Raw genomic sequence first — 16,983 nt, forward strand, 5'->3', positions numbered from 1 at the left:
ATTTCCGACTGGAAGGTTTAATGAAACAGGGCAAAAGAAAGGAGTTATAGAGGCATAGAAACAGACAAGGTCAATGCTTTTTAATACCACAGTCAGCTAGGCAAAGGTGATCTTGGAGAGGCACAAAGTGGTGGCATGAAGCAAGATCTTAATTCTGTGCCAGGAATTACATCTTGGTAGCCTGGGTGAAAACCAGGAATCCTAGCTACCAAACCAGCAAGGGCTAAAGGGTGGAAGCTATTTTTCCCTGGTTCTTGACCCCAGTGAAAAATGCATTTCTCACAGGGGCTAAGCCTGTAAACACAGGCACAAATTTTATTATTAGAGACATAGGATGACTGCAATTGGAAGAAAAAGCTTGTTTAAACAGAGAAAGCTTGTTTAGTTAATATGGAAGCAAGGCAGAGATGCATATCCGAAGATAAAGGATGTGCACATCCCCATTAATGTTGAGGAGTATAGGAAAGAGGTGGTTAAATCATTTTCATAGGGCAGTTCTTCCAGGCCTTTGTTTACCTTTGGCCAATTATCTGGCTTCTTTTTCCAATCTGACCTGTGCTAGGATCCTCTCTGATATGTGTGCACAACTTTTTTCCAGTATAGATTTCAATGTAAAGCTGTCTAGGAGAAGCATGACTTATTATGGCTTGGCATCCCCTTATTTTTGAACCCTAAGAAGCATTTCTGCACATCTACGATGTCTCCTGTGCCCCAAAATGGGAAATACATGGCCTCTTGATCTTTTGCTCAAACAAGGTTTAAGCCCTTTCTGTTCCTGCATAACTGTTATCATAAGGTGTCCACAGGAGACAGAGCCTGGCTATTCACCCTGTTTCAGTTGTTACTTCCATTTCAGAGAGCAAGCAGGAGGCTGGTTGTAAATATCTAACCTGGAGCCCACCTATTGAGCTAGTTGTAAGGGTCCCACCTGAAGTCCACTTTTTTTCCTGCCCCATGAAGTGTAAACAGGAAGCTAGTTGTAAATGCCTAGCCTGGGGACCATCTATCTCTTGCCTCAAAGGCAATTTATTTTCCTGTATTTATCCCAAATTCATTTGTTTTCTCTTTATAGTCTCTACCAACATAGTAACGAGAAATGCAGTCAGTATAGATTCCACTCTGGCAAACAGTCCAATGAAACAAAAATGCATTTGGTAAAATAGTCATTGTATCTTAATCTATTTTTTATAACTTTGGGAATTAACATGTAGAATTATCTATAAAAAAAATAACTAATGGAAAAGAGAAGGAATCATCCATAAGTATATAAATGATACTGCTGGATTTCTATGTTTTCTCCATACTCTTATTAAATCTGTTGTAAAATATACTTTACAGTTTCCATTCTTAACCTGCCTCATGTTTAACCTTCTAAATGTCTTATATTTCAAGTAAGACATTTATCTGTAGGATGAATGACAGTGAACCTCAGAAGGAGTATTATAAAACTAAATCTAAATTTAATTGCACATTTCAAAATGTCAATATAATAAACAAAATGAGAGTGTTCTGAGCCCAAACTACTTTATTTCTAGATGAGAAATTTGTTTTAGAAATGCACATTTTTTAACATGCCAAATAAATATGATTGCAAAGTAAACATTTGAAAGGTGAAGTCTGACAATTGATGACTAGATGTATTGTCAGCGGGAAAAACGGTAATCTGTTGAGAAAGATATGTACACAATTAATCATAATAATTAAACCAACAAAACTATAATACCTGTTTCTCTGTACTCAAAGAATCAAGAAAATTAAAGCAACAGGATTTCAAATTAGGCTAATAATAAGAAAAAAACATTTTAAAAATATGATGATTTAAAGTATTTTAACCAGTTTTGAGTAGAGTTTCAGACAAATATTACAGTGCATTTCTCAGCCATTCACTGATCCTTTAGCCTCTATTTTGCTGTTTTCCTGTTTGCCCATTTCTATTCCCTTCTAATCTTAAAATAATCTAATTATAGAAATGAGATCACTAGGCAATTTAAACTATCTCCTGTTACTCATTCTTGAAAGCACACTATGCCTTGTCTAACCTTGATTCTTTTCCTACATAAAAATAGGTAAGAATGAAGAATTAAGTAATTAAAGAATGATTAGCTCTCTACCCCCAACAACACCCTAAGCAATCCTACATGCAAATCAGGAGGGCAAGATAATATCTGAAGAAAGAGTCAGTCAGTTTGCACTCAATGGACCCTGGTTCAGAAACCAACCTCCTGCTTAGATGATTCTCTGAGATTATTCTTCCTCATTCCTCCCTACCCTCCTCTAAAAACTGTCCTAACTGAGCAAAATCTTCAGAGTTAGTCTCTGGAGTCCATCATCTCCCCAGACTGGAACTTTCCTAATTAAAGCTCCTTTCTTTCTAGTAAGACTTGCCTCTTGAATTATTGGCCTGTGAGTGAGGAGAAGCCAAACCTAAGTTTGGAAACACTCTGGTGTGAGTTTTAATAGTGTGCTTTCCTTGGCTCCAGTTGTTTTTCTAAATCTTTAGAGAGTCAGCTTTGCGGCTTACTGGAAGCCATTTCTATATTTACAACCTAGATCAGGTGTATCCCACCTGTTATGGACTGAATTGCGTCCTCCTAAATTTGTATGCTGAAGTCATAACCCCAGGTACAACAGAATGTGACTGTATTTAGAGATAAGGCTTTTAAAGAGGTAATTAGGTTAAAATGAGACCATTATGTTTGGAACTAATGCAATAAAACAGTTGGCCTTATAAAAAGAGATTAGTATATACAGAAATGCACCAGTACCACACATGTAAGGAGTGATGACCAGGTGAAGAGTTAGAAAGGGACAGGGCAAGAGATCTCAGAGGAAACTAACCGTGCCAGAAGCTTGACCTTGATGCCAAGCCTCTGGAGTTGTGAGAAAATAAATCGGTATTCTAAGTCACTCAGTTTGTAGTGTTTTGTTACGGTGTGTGCTGTCAGAAGTTGTGTCAGATTCTTGGCTATCCCATGGACTGTAGCCTGCCAGGTTCCTGTGTCCATGGGATTTCCCAGGTTAGAATACTGTAATGAATTGCCATTTTCTTCTCCAAGGGGTCTTCCTGACCCAGGGATCAAACCCACATCTTCTGCATTAGTAGGCAGATTCTTTACCACTGAGCCACCTGGGAAGCTCGTGTTGCTACAACAGCCCTAGAAAACTAACACATTGCCATTTTTAAGATTATTGACCTAAGTATTTATACTTAATTAATTCTTTCTGGTAAAATACATAGTTGGTTTATTTTATCTTTGCTCTGGCTTGACAGCTTGTGTATGTGCATGCTCAGTCACTCAGCTGTTTCCTACTCTGTGCAAAATCATGGACTGTAGCCCACCATGCTACTTACTCTGTCCATGGGATTTTTCTGGCAAGAATAGTGGAATGGGTTGCCATTTTCTCCCCCAAGGGATCTTCCTGACCCAGGGATCAAACCAGCATCTCCAGCGGCTCTTGCATTAGAAGGTGGATTCTTTACCACTGAGCCACTAGAGACTGACATAATGTTTAACAATAAAATTAGGTAACAGAAAAATAGTCCACTGTTAATATGCACGACACCTCCTTTATCCATTCCTGTGTTGATGGACATTTAGGTTGCTTCCATGTCTTGGCTTTTGTAAACAGTGCTGCAATGAACATTGGGGTGCATGTATCCTTTTGGATCATGTTTTCCTCTAGATATACACCCAGGAGTGGGATTGCAGGGTCATTTAGTACCTCTAGTTTTAGTTTGATGAGGAACCTCCATACTATTCTCCTGCTGAAGGAAATGGCAACCGACTCCAGTATTCTTACCTGGAGAATCCCAAGGACAGAGGAGTCTGGCAGGCTATAGTCCATGGGTTCACACAGAGTCAGGCAAGAAGGCAAGACTGAAGCAACTTAGCATACTATTCTCCATAGTTGCTGTACCAATTTACATTCTCACCAACAATGTAGGGGAGTTCCCTTCTCTCCACACCCTCTCCAGCATTCATTATTTGTGGATTATTTTAAGATTGCCAATCTGACCAGAGTGAGGTGATATCTCATTGTAGTTTTTTATTTGCATTTTTCTAATAGCTAGTGATGTTGAATATCTTTTCATGTACCTATTGACCATCTGAATATCCTCTTTGGAGAAATGTCTATTCAGATCTTCTGCCCATGTTTTGAGTAAGTTGTTTGTTTTGATGCTGTTAAGCATCATAAGCTGTTTGTAAATTTTTGAAACTAAACTCATCAATCACACCATTTGCAAATATGTTCCCCCAACCTGTGGGTTGGGAGCCATTAAAAAGAATGAAATAATGCCTGCCATTTGCAACAACACAGATAGACCTAGAGAGTGTCATACTGAGTATAGTAAAGCAGAGAGAGGAGAAACACCATATGACATACTGTATATGTGAAATCTAAAAACAAATGATACAAATGAACATATTTACAAAACAGAAAGAGGCTCACAGACTTAGAAAATGAACTTACAGTTGCCAGAGGGAAGGGAAAGTTACGGACTTTGGGAAGGTCATGTACACAGTAGTATATTAAAGTGGATAACAAGTACTTACTGTATTGTACAGCACATGGTACTCTGCTCAGTGGCATGTGGCAGCCTGGATTGGGGGGAGTTTAGGGGAGAATGAATACATGTATATGTATGGCTGAGGCACTTTGTTGGTTACCTGAAACTACCACAACACTGTTAAATGGCCATACTCCAATACAAAGTAAAAAGTTTAAAGTTTGGCAGGAAAAAAAGTCAAGTAACAGATGCTCAGAATTGGAAATCTAGCATTACTTATCTGAACTGGTTGGGTTTGAAGGCAAAGATGATTCTATTCTTGGAGATGGAAATCAATAGTGCATGACACACAATGGCAAAGGGTTAAATAATCACAAAATCAACCTACTGGAAACAACATTGGTAGACTGAGCAGCTAGGTTTGACTTGCATAGTTTTAAAAATTCAAGTGATAGGGAACAACAATCAAGTTCTTCAAGTCCAATAAGTTGAAAAATAGAAAAAACGGTAACCTAAGGGCTTAACACCCTATTTGAAAGAATGAAGAGATGTTAAATAAGTAAATTACAGAAGAGAATATTTGAATGCCCTATAAGATGAAAGGTTGTTGAGCATATTTTTTTTTTAATTTAGAAAATGTATTTTGAGAACATTTTAAGCAAAAACGAAATGAAACGTTTAAGAAGAGATGGCAAGAATACACAGAAGAACTGTACAAAAAAGAGCTTCACGACCTAGATAATCATGAAGGTGTGATCACTGACCTAGAGCCAGACATCCTGGAATGTGAAGTCAAGTGGGCCTTAGAAAGCATTGCTATGAACAAAGCTAGTGGAGATGATGAAATTCCAGTTGAGCTATTTCAAATCCTGAAAGTTGATGCTGTGAAAATGTTGCACTCAATATACCAGCAAATTTGGAAAACTCAGCAGTGGCCACAGGACTGGAAAAGGTCAGTTTTCATTCCAATCCCAAAGAAAGGCAATGCCAAATAATGCTCAAACTACCGCACAATTGTATTCATCTCACACACTAGTAAAGTAATGCTCAAAATTCTCCAAGCCAGGCTTCAGCAATACGTGAACCGTAAACTTCCTGATGTTCAAGCTCCTTTTACAAAAGGCAGAAGAACCACAGATCAAATTGCTAACATCCGCTGGATCATGGAAAAGGCAAGAGAGTTCCAGAAAAACATCTATTTCTGCTTTATTGACTATGTCAAAGCCTTTGATTGTGTGGATCACAATAGACTGTGGAAAATTCTGAAAGAGATGGGAATACCAGACCACCTGACCTGCCTCTTGAGAAATCTGTATGCAAGTCAGGAAGCAACAGTTAGAACTGGACACGGAACAACAGACTGGTTCCAAATAGGAAATGGAGAAGGAAATGGCAACCCACTCCAGTGTTCTTGCCTGGAGAATCCCAGGGACAGGGGAGCCTGGTGGGCTGCTGTCTATGGGGTCGCACAGAGTTGGACACAACTGGTAATGCTCAAAATTCTCCAAGCCAGGCTTCAGCAATACGTGAACTGTGAACTTCGTGATGTTCAAGCTGGTTTTAGAAAAGGCAGAGGAACCAGAGATCAAATTGATAATATCCGCTGGATCATGGAAAGGCAAGAGATTTCCAGAAAAACATCTATTTCTGCTTTATTGACTATGCCAAAGCCTTTGACCGTGTGGATCACAATAAACTGGAAAATTCTGAAAGAGATGGGAATACCAGACCACCTGACCTGCCTCTTGAGAAACCTGTATGCAGGTCAGGAAGCAACAGTTAGAACTGGACATGGAACAACGGACTGGTTCCAAATAGGAAAAGGAGTACGTCAAGGCTGTATATTGTCACCCTGTTTATTTAACTTCTATGCAGAGTACATCATGAGAAACGCTGGGCTGGAAGAAGCACAAGCTGGAATCAAGATTGGCGGGAGAAATATCAATAACCTCAGATATGCAGATGACACCATCCTTATGACAGAAAGTGAAGAGGAACTAAAAAGCCTCTTGATGAAAATGAAAGAGGAGAGTGAAAAAGTTGGCTTAAAGCTCAACATTCAGAAAACGAAGATCATGGCATCCGGTCCCATCACTTCATGGGAAATAGATGGGGAAACAGTGTCAGACTTTATTTTTGGGGCTCCAAAATCACTGCAGATGGTGACTGCAGCCATGAAATTAAAAGATGCTTACTCCTTGGAAGAAAAGTTATGACCAACCTAGATAGCATATTCAAAAGCAGAGACATTACTTTGCCAACAAAGGTGTGTCCAGTCAAGGCTATGGTTTTTCCTGTGGTCATGTATGGATGTGAGAGTTGGACTGTGAAGAAGGCTGAGCACCAGATAATTGATGCTTTTGAACTGTGGTGTTGGAGAAGACTCTTGAGAGTCCCTTGGACTGCAGGGAGATCCAACCAGTCCATTCTGAAGGAGATCAGCCCTTGGAAGGAATGATGCTAAAGCTGAAACTCCCATACTTTGGCCACCTCATGCGAAGAGTTGACTTATTGGAAAAGACTCTGATGCTGGGGGCATTAGAGGAGGGATTGGGGCTCTGAGGGATTGGGGGCAGGAAGGAGAAGGGGATAACAGAGGATGAGATGACTGGATGGCATCACTGACTCGATGGACGTGAGTCTGAGTGAACTCCGGGAGTTGGTGATGGACAGGGAGGCCTGGCGTGCTGCGATTCATGGGGTAGCAAAGAGTTGGACATGACTGAGCGACTGAACTGAACTGAACTGAAATGGCGTCAAACCAGCCCTGTGTGTGTTAGCATTCATTCGTATCCGAATCTTTGTGACTGCATGAGCCCTCCAGGCTCCTGTGTCTATTGGATTCCCCAGGAAGAATACTGGAGTGGGAAGCCATTCCCTTCTCCAGGGATCTTCCTGAGCCAGGGATCAAACCTAAATCTCTGGCACTGTAGGCAGGGAAGCCGGCAGGGAAGCCCTAGCACCAAAAATGAGAAGAAAATGAACAGAATACATTGGATTACAATTTTTGGCTAGTGATTGACAGGCTCCAAGGCTACAACCTCTGAGAGAAGCAAAATTAATGAGATGAGCCCCCTGAAAGCCAGGGCTCTTAGTCTGTGACAATTTTCTCACTAAGGACAAAGCAGGGAAGCTTCACTGAGCTAGGAACTTTCTATTCTTTCTTATCCTAGTTGGTGCCTTTTTATTAGTGTCCTTTTACTGTTTCCAGAGAATCCTTTGTTGTCCTTTCTCAATATTCCTCACAGTCCTTAACCCCCACTTTCCTTCTGGTCTAAGTTGGGAATCTTTTGATTGTTTACATTGAGAAATATTAGTGCACTTCCCATGATTCAAGAAAAAGTTGCCAAAAACAAAAATACTAAAGCACTTAAAAAATTTCAACCAATCTTGGCATCCAAACAAACAGGCAAAAAAGAACCCCTAATTAGTAATTATCTAATAAGTAAACAACCATTATTTCTCAATTTTAATGAAAGCCATATATCATATAATGGAAAAGAAAAAAACTAATTTGTGTATTTTCAAGGTTTTACTTTGAAAAACATATGCAGAAAAAATTAACTGTAATGACAAAAATCAATTTCTATGAAAGATTATATTTCATGCCTGATTCATATAGAGTAGTAAATGTTTGAGTTGATTTATTTATGCTATAAATGCTTATATGAAATCATATCACGTCAACTTTCATCATGATTTTATATTCCAAAATGATCATACACCCTTCTACTTCTGAGAGATGTAAATGTTCTAAAAAGCCTGATTAAATTTCATCTTGTAAGTGGAACTACAACTTAAACATCTTGAATTTGTGTGAAGAGTACTAATAGATAAAACCCACACATGCAAGACATTTTAAACTATTTCCCTTTGAAATAACTGGCCATAAATGTATATTCATGATTTTTAAGAAATAATAAAATGAGTATGTTGTGCTAGAAAGAATCCCAAGCTTAGTTTTTTTGCTCAAACATGCTATGAATTACCTAAGACTTGATTCATTCTTAAAAGTTGATCTTAAAAATTGAAGTTGGTTTTATTACCTCTCTATGGCAATTTTGGTGGTTTTACCCTCTTCATTTCTTCACAGCAGAATCCAAACTAGAAAATTAAAAAGTACAGCTTTAAAAATATCCAGATTCTCCCTCAAGTTCTGTGTGTGTTTCACATAATTAATGCAGTAAGAATATATTTATGCCAATATATTTTATCAATTGTTCATTGATAAAAAATTCTTACTTTACAACCTTGCATTTTATTCAATTTAATTAAGTATAGCAAACTTTGTTTTTTTTATTTTTAATTCTCTATAGGTACCAGGCTACAGGTGCAGAGAGAAGGAAAATAACATGTGGCCTTGTCCTTGAGAGCTCATTCTCTAGAGTGATTGTTAGACCAAAAAAAAAAAAAAGGCCAATGTATACTTTACCATCTACATTTGATTTTATTTCTCAGATATTATGGAGAAATTTCTGTTCATCTCCCAAATTCACTTATTGAAATTTTCACTTATATTACATTAAAGAAGTGATTAAGTTAAAATAAAGCAATAGAATGGGCCCTAATGCATTATGACTGGTATTCTTATAAGAAATTAAACTTTGAATCTGAGAATGTAAAAAAATATTATGTTGCAGGAAAAGGGGGGAATTTTATGTGATATAGCATTATTAACTAAAGTACATATTTTGTTCAAACTTCACAAAATTTTATGTTAGGGTCCATTATTTGTTTTCATACCTTATTCAGTAATCTACATTGTATTTAGTTGAATGGAGCAACCTGAGCAGCATGCAACAAATTCTGATAAATTATCTTTTCATTTTTATTTTATTACAAATATTTCTGATTTTCCTTGTTATGTCTTCTTAGATACAGTCATAATTTAAAAGTGGACATTTAATGTCCAATATGTGGGGTTTTCAAATTATCATTGATATTAATTTCTCATTTTGATGTTAATTTCTCATTTAAATGTTTTCTTCTCTGCAATTGCCCTCTGATTTTTTTCAGTCTTTTCACTTTATTGGTTTTCAATGACTAAGTCAAAGATCTCTCTTGGCAAATGTCACATTGAACTTGAAAATATGTAGGCTATTTTCAAATCTTTTGATATTAAATTCTAACATAATTACACAATAATAAAAAATAGAATCTATATGATTTAAATACCTTTAGACCACTAAATTTTTTTCACCTTATTTTATGTCCCTGGATATGTTCCCGTGTCCCTTGGTTTATAGTCTATGGGAACTTGAATAGAATTTGTATCCAGCTGTTGTGTGAAAATTGTATAAATCTTAATTATGTTGAATTGATTCATAGTGCTTTTCAGGCCTACTATATCCTTCTACTTTTCTGCCTATTTGTTCTATTAATTTTTGAGAGTTTGATATAGAAACGTCAACTACAAATCTTAATATGTCTATTTAAAATAGTTATAATATAGTGAGACTATATGTAGCTTTATCCTGTATTTTCCAAGTCTCCATACTTGCAAATGTGTTATCACAATTTCATAATTTAAAAAACAGGTATAAACTTAATCTTAATCATTGATTCAGTTCAGGTCAGTTGCTCAGTGGTGTCTGACTCTGCAACCCCATGAATCGCAGCATGCCAGTCCTCCCTGTCCATCACCATCTCCCAGAGTTCACTCCAACTCAACGTCCATCGAGTTGGTGATACCATCCACCCATCTCATCATCTGTCATCTCCTTTTCCTTCTGCTCCTAATCCCCTCCAGCATCAGAGTCTTTTCCAATGAATCAATTCTTCGCATGAGGTGGCCAAAGTACTGGAGTTTCAGCCTTAGCATCATTCCTTCCAAAGAACACCCAGGGCTGAACTCCTTTAGAATGGACTGGTTGGATCTCCCTGCAGTCCAAGGGACTGCTCAAGAGTCTTCTCCAACACCACAGTTCAAAAGTATCAATTCTTCAGCACTCAGCTTTCTTCACAGTCCAACTCTCACATCCATACATGACAACTGGAAAAACCATAGCCTTGACTAGACGGACCTTTGTTGGCAAAGTAATGTCTCTGCTTTTGAATATGCTATCTAGGTTGGTCATAACTTTTCTTCCAAGGAGTAAGCATCTTTTAATTTCATGGCTGCAGTCACCATCTGCAGTGATTTTGGAGCCCAAAAAGATCAAGTCTGACACTGTTTCCACTCTTTCCCCATCTATTTCCCAGTGATGGGACTGGATGCCATGATCTTCGTTTTCTGAATGTTGAGCTTTAAGCCAACTTTTCCACTTTCCTCTTTCACTTTCATGAAGAGGCTTTTTAGTTCCTCTTCACTTTGTGTCATAAGGATGGTGTCATCTGCATATCTGAGGTTATTGATATTTCTCCCGCCAATCTTGATTCCAGCTTGTGCTTCTTCCAGCCCAGCGTTTCTCATGATGTACTCTGCATAGAAGTTAAATAAACAGGGTGACAATATACAGCCTTGACGTACTCCTTTTCCTATTTGGAACCAGTCTGTTGTTCCATGTCCAGTTCTAACTGTTGCTTCCTGACCTGCATACAGGTTTCTCAAGAGGCAGGTCAGGTGGTCTGGTATTCCCATCTCTTGATGTCAACCTAAATGCAATTAATTACAACCGGTGACACAGGCAAAAAGAAAACTTTTTAAAAAAGAGGAACTTTGGACACAAAAGTTACTAGGAATGGGCGCATACACAGAGAAAGACAGACAATTGCAATCTGAGAAGAAAGGCCCTCAGAGCAACTAACCCTTCCATTTCTTGAACTTCTAGCCTCCAGAACTGTGAGGAAATAAATTTCTGTTGTATATGACACCCAGTCTGTGCAGTCTGTGGTATTTTGCTATGGTAGCTTTATCAATCTAACTTACCAGATTACAACTCATTATTTAAAACACATGTGCATTCACAGTCATGTCCGACTCTTTGTGACCTCATGGACTGTAGCCTTCTAGGCCTCTCTGTCCATGAAATTTTCCAGGCAAGAATACTGGAGTAGGTTGCCATTTCCTCTTCAGGGGATCTTTCTGACTCAGGGACCAAACCTGATTGTGGCTTCTGCATTGGCAGGCAGATTCTTTACCATTAAGCCACCTGGGAAACCTTAAAAAATATATACATTTATTCAATATATTTTTGAAAATGGGTTCTTTTCATTGGATTCTCTACAATAGAAAATCTAGTAACAAGAGAGCCATCATCTCTGATTTTAACATATATTCAAAGTTGGAAAGACAACTACTGCATATGTAATGAGAGGTTTGATGAGTGTAAAAATAAATTTGTACAGTTCATTATAAGAACAGATAACAGGAAACTTCAATAAAATTTATCAGAAGGCTTTTTCCTTATGCAGTTATTTCAAATCTATTCTAACTTGTGTTTGAGCTAGCTAAGGAAGGTGGCAGAGAAGAAGAAACTGAGGAGAAATCACCAAATCATCATTAAACTGAAACCAAGCTTAAACAGTTGATGCAGAAAAACATAAGAAAAAACTCATAATTTTTCTCTGCCATAAAATAAAGTTTGAAAGAGAAAATTATAATTATAGTTTGAAATCTTGAATTTAAGATTCTGTGATAGTGGGCTCATTGAACATTGTTAAATAAAAAGAGTACAGATAACAAAAGTGTTTTTGGCTAGAAAGTACCTATATTGTAATAGTACAGAGTCAAATAAAATTCTCAATATTGAACAAGATCAGTGGCCAACTATATTTTCTAAATGATATGCTACTTTTTAATTGCTATACCCATTAGTTTATACACTGTTTATGCTATTTTCACACTACAATCCAGAATTGAGTAATTATGACAAACACCAGACAACCCACACGATAAACTCACTTTCTAGTTATATTTACTCTCTGGTCCTTTACAGAGAAAATTTGCTGAGTCCCCAACATAATTATCAAGAGAATAAAGAATTAAAAGAAAAGACACTCAGTGTATACTAGAGGGATATGAATATTCTGCACCTATAAACAAGGCGGAGGAGATCCAAAGAAGTGCACAGATTGTAAGGTGAACCAAATATGAAAGTGAATGTGAGGAAACAGTTTTAAAGAAGAATGAGAGATTGACTGAAATCAAGAAATAGGAGGATTGAAAAATAAGTATACAGAAGTCACTGATACATTAATAAGGACAAATGTGGTAGAACCATGTAAATCCAATAACAGTGAATAAGATTGGAAACTGGGTGTTAGAACAGGTTATTTCATGTTTTCAATTTATTATGATGGAGAGAGAAAGATGATTGAGTTGAGGTCTAGAAACCTATTTGCCTAAAAGTCAGCAGGAGATTAAGGATCATTTGCAGCATTTGCTGTTGTCTAAATGGAAAAACCTGAGGATAATGTTAAATGCCAACAAGTGCACAATGCACCTCAGTACCTGATGGAAAATGTCAGGGGGCTGTAAGCAAACTAAATGTAGGTCCTGGTGGCTAAAGTGATGCTGTAGTGGAAGACAGAGAGGCTATAGAGAACTAATACAGTGCAAAACAAGAAAGATAAGCAGACCTTACAGGTCATCACTTATTCATTTAATGCATAGCTGAGATAGGAGTGAGATTTAAAAGGCTTTGCCATTTATTACTTGTTGGATTTGGGGCAAGTGTCTGCTTTGCCAGGTGGCTCAGATGGTAAAGTGTCTGCCTGCAATGCAGAGACCAGGTTCAATCCCTGGGTTGGAAGACCTCCTGGAGAAGGAAATGGCAACCCTCTCCTGTACTCTTGTCTCCAGTGGAGGGAGGAGCCTGGTAGGCTACAGTTCGTGGGGCCACAAAGAGTTGCACACAACTTAGCAACTTTTACTTTCCGTTGGTCATACCACATGAGAAAACTGAAAATTTCCCAAACTTTACATCAGAATACAACTAAGTAGTATCACATTTTACAGGGGAAGGAAATATCAGCTTTAAATGAGACATGTTGAAAGAAAGGGCTCTAATGTTCACCAAATTGCATCTCATTTATCTTGAGTAGTCTGTAAAAAATAAATAAATAAATGGCTCAGAAGGACTAACTATTGATTATTGTGGTTAGAATAAATTAATGCATTTTACCCTACACTTTATCAGACACGATGAAAGCTATTCAGTAAGTCCCACAGTCTAAAGGGAATGGTATTCTTACAGAAGCCTGCTGAATGCTTCCTATTTTATTCTAACTATAAAAGAAAATGAAGTAAAATCCACTTTTTTGTAATATTGTACTCTACATCATCATCCTCCCATTCAGGCAGATATCTGAATTTGCAAGCTTATTGAATCCAGAAACCAAATTTGAATTTCATCATTATAAAAATAAAATTGATTCATTATCAAAATAATCAGTTTTCTTCAGTCGCACAGTCATGTATGATTCTTTGGAACCCCATGGACTGCAACACACCAGGCCTCCCTGTCCATCACCAACTCCTAGAGCTACCTCAAAGTCATGTCCATTGAGTCAGTGATGCCACCAAACCATCTCATCTTCTGTCATCCCCTTCTCCTCCTGCTTTCAATCTTTCCTAGAATCAGGGTCTTTTCCAATGAGTCAGTTCTTTGCAACAGGTGGCCAAACTATTGGAGCTTCAGCTTCAGCATCAGTCCTTCCAATGAATATTCAGGGTTGATTTCTTTTAGGATTGATAGGTTTGATCTCCTTGCTGTCCAAGGTTCTCTCAAGAGTCTTCTCCAACACTACAGTTCAAAAGTATCAATTTTTCATTCCTCAGCTTTCTTTATGGTCCAACTCTTACATCCATACATGACTACCAGAAAAACCATAGTTTGAACTATGTGGACCTTTGTCAGTAATGTCTCTGCTTTTTAATATGCTGTCCAGGTTTTCATAGTTTTTCTTCTAAGGATGAAGAAATGTCTTTTAATTTCATGGCTGCAGTCACCATCTTCAGTGATTTTGAAGCCCAGAAAAATAAAGTCTGTCAGTGTTTCCATTGTTTCCCCATCTACTTGCCATGAAGTGATGGGACCAGATGCCATGATCTTAGTTATTTGAATACTGAGTTTTTTTTTTTATTTTATTTAACTTTACAATATTGTATTGGTTTTGCCATATATCAAAATGAATCTGCCACAGGTATACATGTGTTCCCCATCCTGAACCTTCCACCCTCCTCCCTCCCCATACCATCCCTCTGGGTCGTCCCAGGGCACCAGCCCCAAGCATCCAGTATCGTGCATCGAACCTGGACTGGCGACTCGTTTCATATATGATATTATACATATTTCAAGGAATACTGAGTTTTAAGCCAGCTTTTTCACTCTCCTCTTTCACTTTCAAGAGGTTCTTTAGTTCCTCTTCACTTTCTGCCATAAGGGTGGTTCATCTGAATAGCTGAGGTTATTGATATTTCTCCCAGCAATCTTGATTCCAGCTTATGCTTCATCCAGTCCAGCATTTTGCATGATGTACACTGCATGCAGGTTAAATAAACAGGGTGACAATACACAGCCTTGACATACACCTTTCCAATTTGAAAGCAGTCTGTTGTTCCATGTCCAGTTCTAACTGTTGTTTCTTGACCTACATACAGATTTCTCAAGAGGCAGGTAAGGTGGTCTGGTATTCCCATCTCTTGAGTTTTCCACATTTTGTTGTGATCCACACAGTCAGAGGCTTTCGCCTAGTCATTGAAGCAAAAATACATGTTTTTTTTCTGAATTTTCTTGCTTTTTCTATGAACCAGAGGATCTACCAATTTGATCTCTGGTTCCTCTGCCTTTTCTAAATCCAACTTGAACATCTAGAAGTTATTGGCTTACATACTGTTGTAGTCTAGCTTGGAGAATTTTGAACATTACTTCGCTAGCATATGAGAGTATCATAGACATAATATCATGATGTATTTCTTCTCAAAGAAATAAGTCAAGGAGGAACTTAAAACTGTGAAAGTATATACATATTACTGGGTGACAATGGTCAATTAATATGGTGGAATAGATTCTCCAGTACAATGGTTGCATTTAGGGAATAATGGATATGAGGCTTCAGATACTTAATGGTGAGATATTTTCCATCATTTAAAGATGAGATGGGCCTTTCCAGGTGGTGCTAGTGGTACCTGCCAATGCAGGAGACATGAGACTAGGATTCCATCCCTAGGTCAGGAAGATCCCCTGGAGGAGAAAATGGTAACACACTCTAGTATTCTTGCTTGAAGAATTCCATGGATAGAGGAGCCTGACAGGGTATTGTACATAGGGTCTCAAAGAGTTGAACACAACTGAAGCAACTTACCATACAGCATGCAATGATGAGGTCCTTATTGGTGAGAAACTGAGTGATAATTCCCTAAGATTTTCAACAAATATTTCTCAAACAGCTTATTCAATTGCCAACTCATAGAGTTAATCTAAATCAACAAAAATGACAAAGTAGCCTCTATGAGGCTTGATCAGAAGACCTCCTGGGCCTTCTAGAAAGGACCCTAGTGGCCTCTGGGGCATCTTTTCCTGATTTGGTAATAATTGAAGGTTGGTTTTTTTTTTTTTTTTTTTGCATTTCATCATTCATTTCATGATTAAGCTGTTGCACTAGATTTTTACAAGCTGGTGAACACTGACAAATTATTTCTCCCACAGAACTATAACCACAAGTTCCCCGACAGTATAAATATATGGTTGAGCTAATGTTATACACGTCACCATTTTATGAATTACATAATAAAACAAAATGTCAAGTATGGAAATATTTAGTTACACAGCTCAAAAGGTATGTAAAATATTAAATGTCTGCTCAATTCATTAGCAGAAAACCACTTTTTTTTTTTTTGCAAGAGAGGCTGGGAATCACACTTCAAACAACTTAAGTTGGTAAACAACTTCAGGTAAGTTCTTGACTACGTTCAGTCCTCTGGGCAGCTCGTCATCCTGCTTGGAATAGTATCTCTATAATCTTGACCTACTGTTGCCTCAGATTAACCAGTTATTCTCACAGCCTCTTAATGTTGTGGTCATTTAAGCACATGATGGATAGATAACCTGTTACTCACTCAGGTTTTGAAGGATCAAGGGTTGAGAGTATAGTTCTAATCCCAAATCCAAATCTTTTATCTTTCAAATCGACCATAGGCCATTATAAGATTTTTGCCTGATGGTTTTTCCAGGGCTGAGGGAGGGAGATAATTTGCCCTCCCTGCACCAGTACATTGCAGTTTCTAGGAACCAGTCAAGGACTCACACCCAGGCCAGTCATGCTCATACACATATCTGCATTCCTAGCATAAGTATCCCATTCAAAGAACACGTTATACAGTGTCTTATCTAAGGCATTTTCTCCACTTTGACTTAACAATTTTTTAAATAAAGACATTACAAGTGTGTGTGGGGGAAACCCTGCAGAGCAATAGCTGTCAGGAACATAGACAAAAATTCCTAGCAAGGTATTAGAAAAATAATTGCAACAATGCATATACCTGTGGAAATAGATATAGAGAAGGAGTGTATACGTATATAGGTTAGTAC

General features: G+C 37.8%; 1 long non-coding RNA gene across 1 annotated transcript in view; it reads right to left on the reverse strand.

Annotated features, from left to right (window-relative positions):
- Positions 1–1,519: 1,519 nt before the first annotated feature.
- The window catches only part of LOC132343244 (uncharacterized), a 324,929-nt gene continuing 309,465 nt past the window's right edge, over positions 1,520–16,983 (reverse strand). The window contains exons 3-5 of the long non-coding RNA XR_009491978.1: positions 8,557–8,614; positions 4,557–4,601; positions 1,520–1,663 (exon numbers count right to left, since the gene is read on the reverse strand). This is a non-coding gene — a long non-coding RNA (uncharacterized lncRNA). The remainder of the gene's footprint in view (positions 1,664–4,556; positions 4,602–8,556; positions 8,615–16,983) is intronic.

The sequence above is a fragment of the Bos taurus genome, chromosome 20, assembly GCF_002263795.3.
Source record: "Bos taurus isolate L1 Dominette 01449 registration number 42190680 breed Hereford chromosome 20, ARS-UCD2.0, whole genome shotgun sequence".
Lineage (NCBI taxonomy): Eukaryota > Metazoa > Chordata > Mammalia > Artiodactyla > Bovidae > Bos > Bos taurus.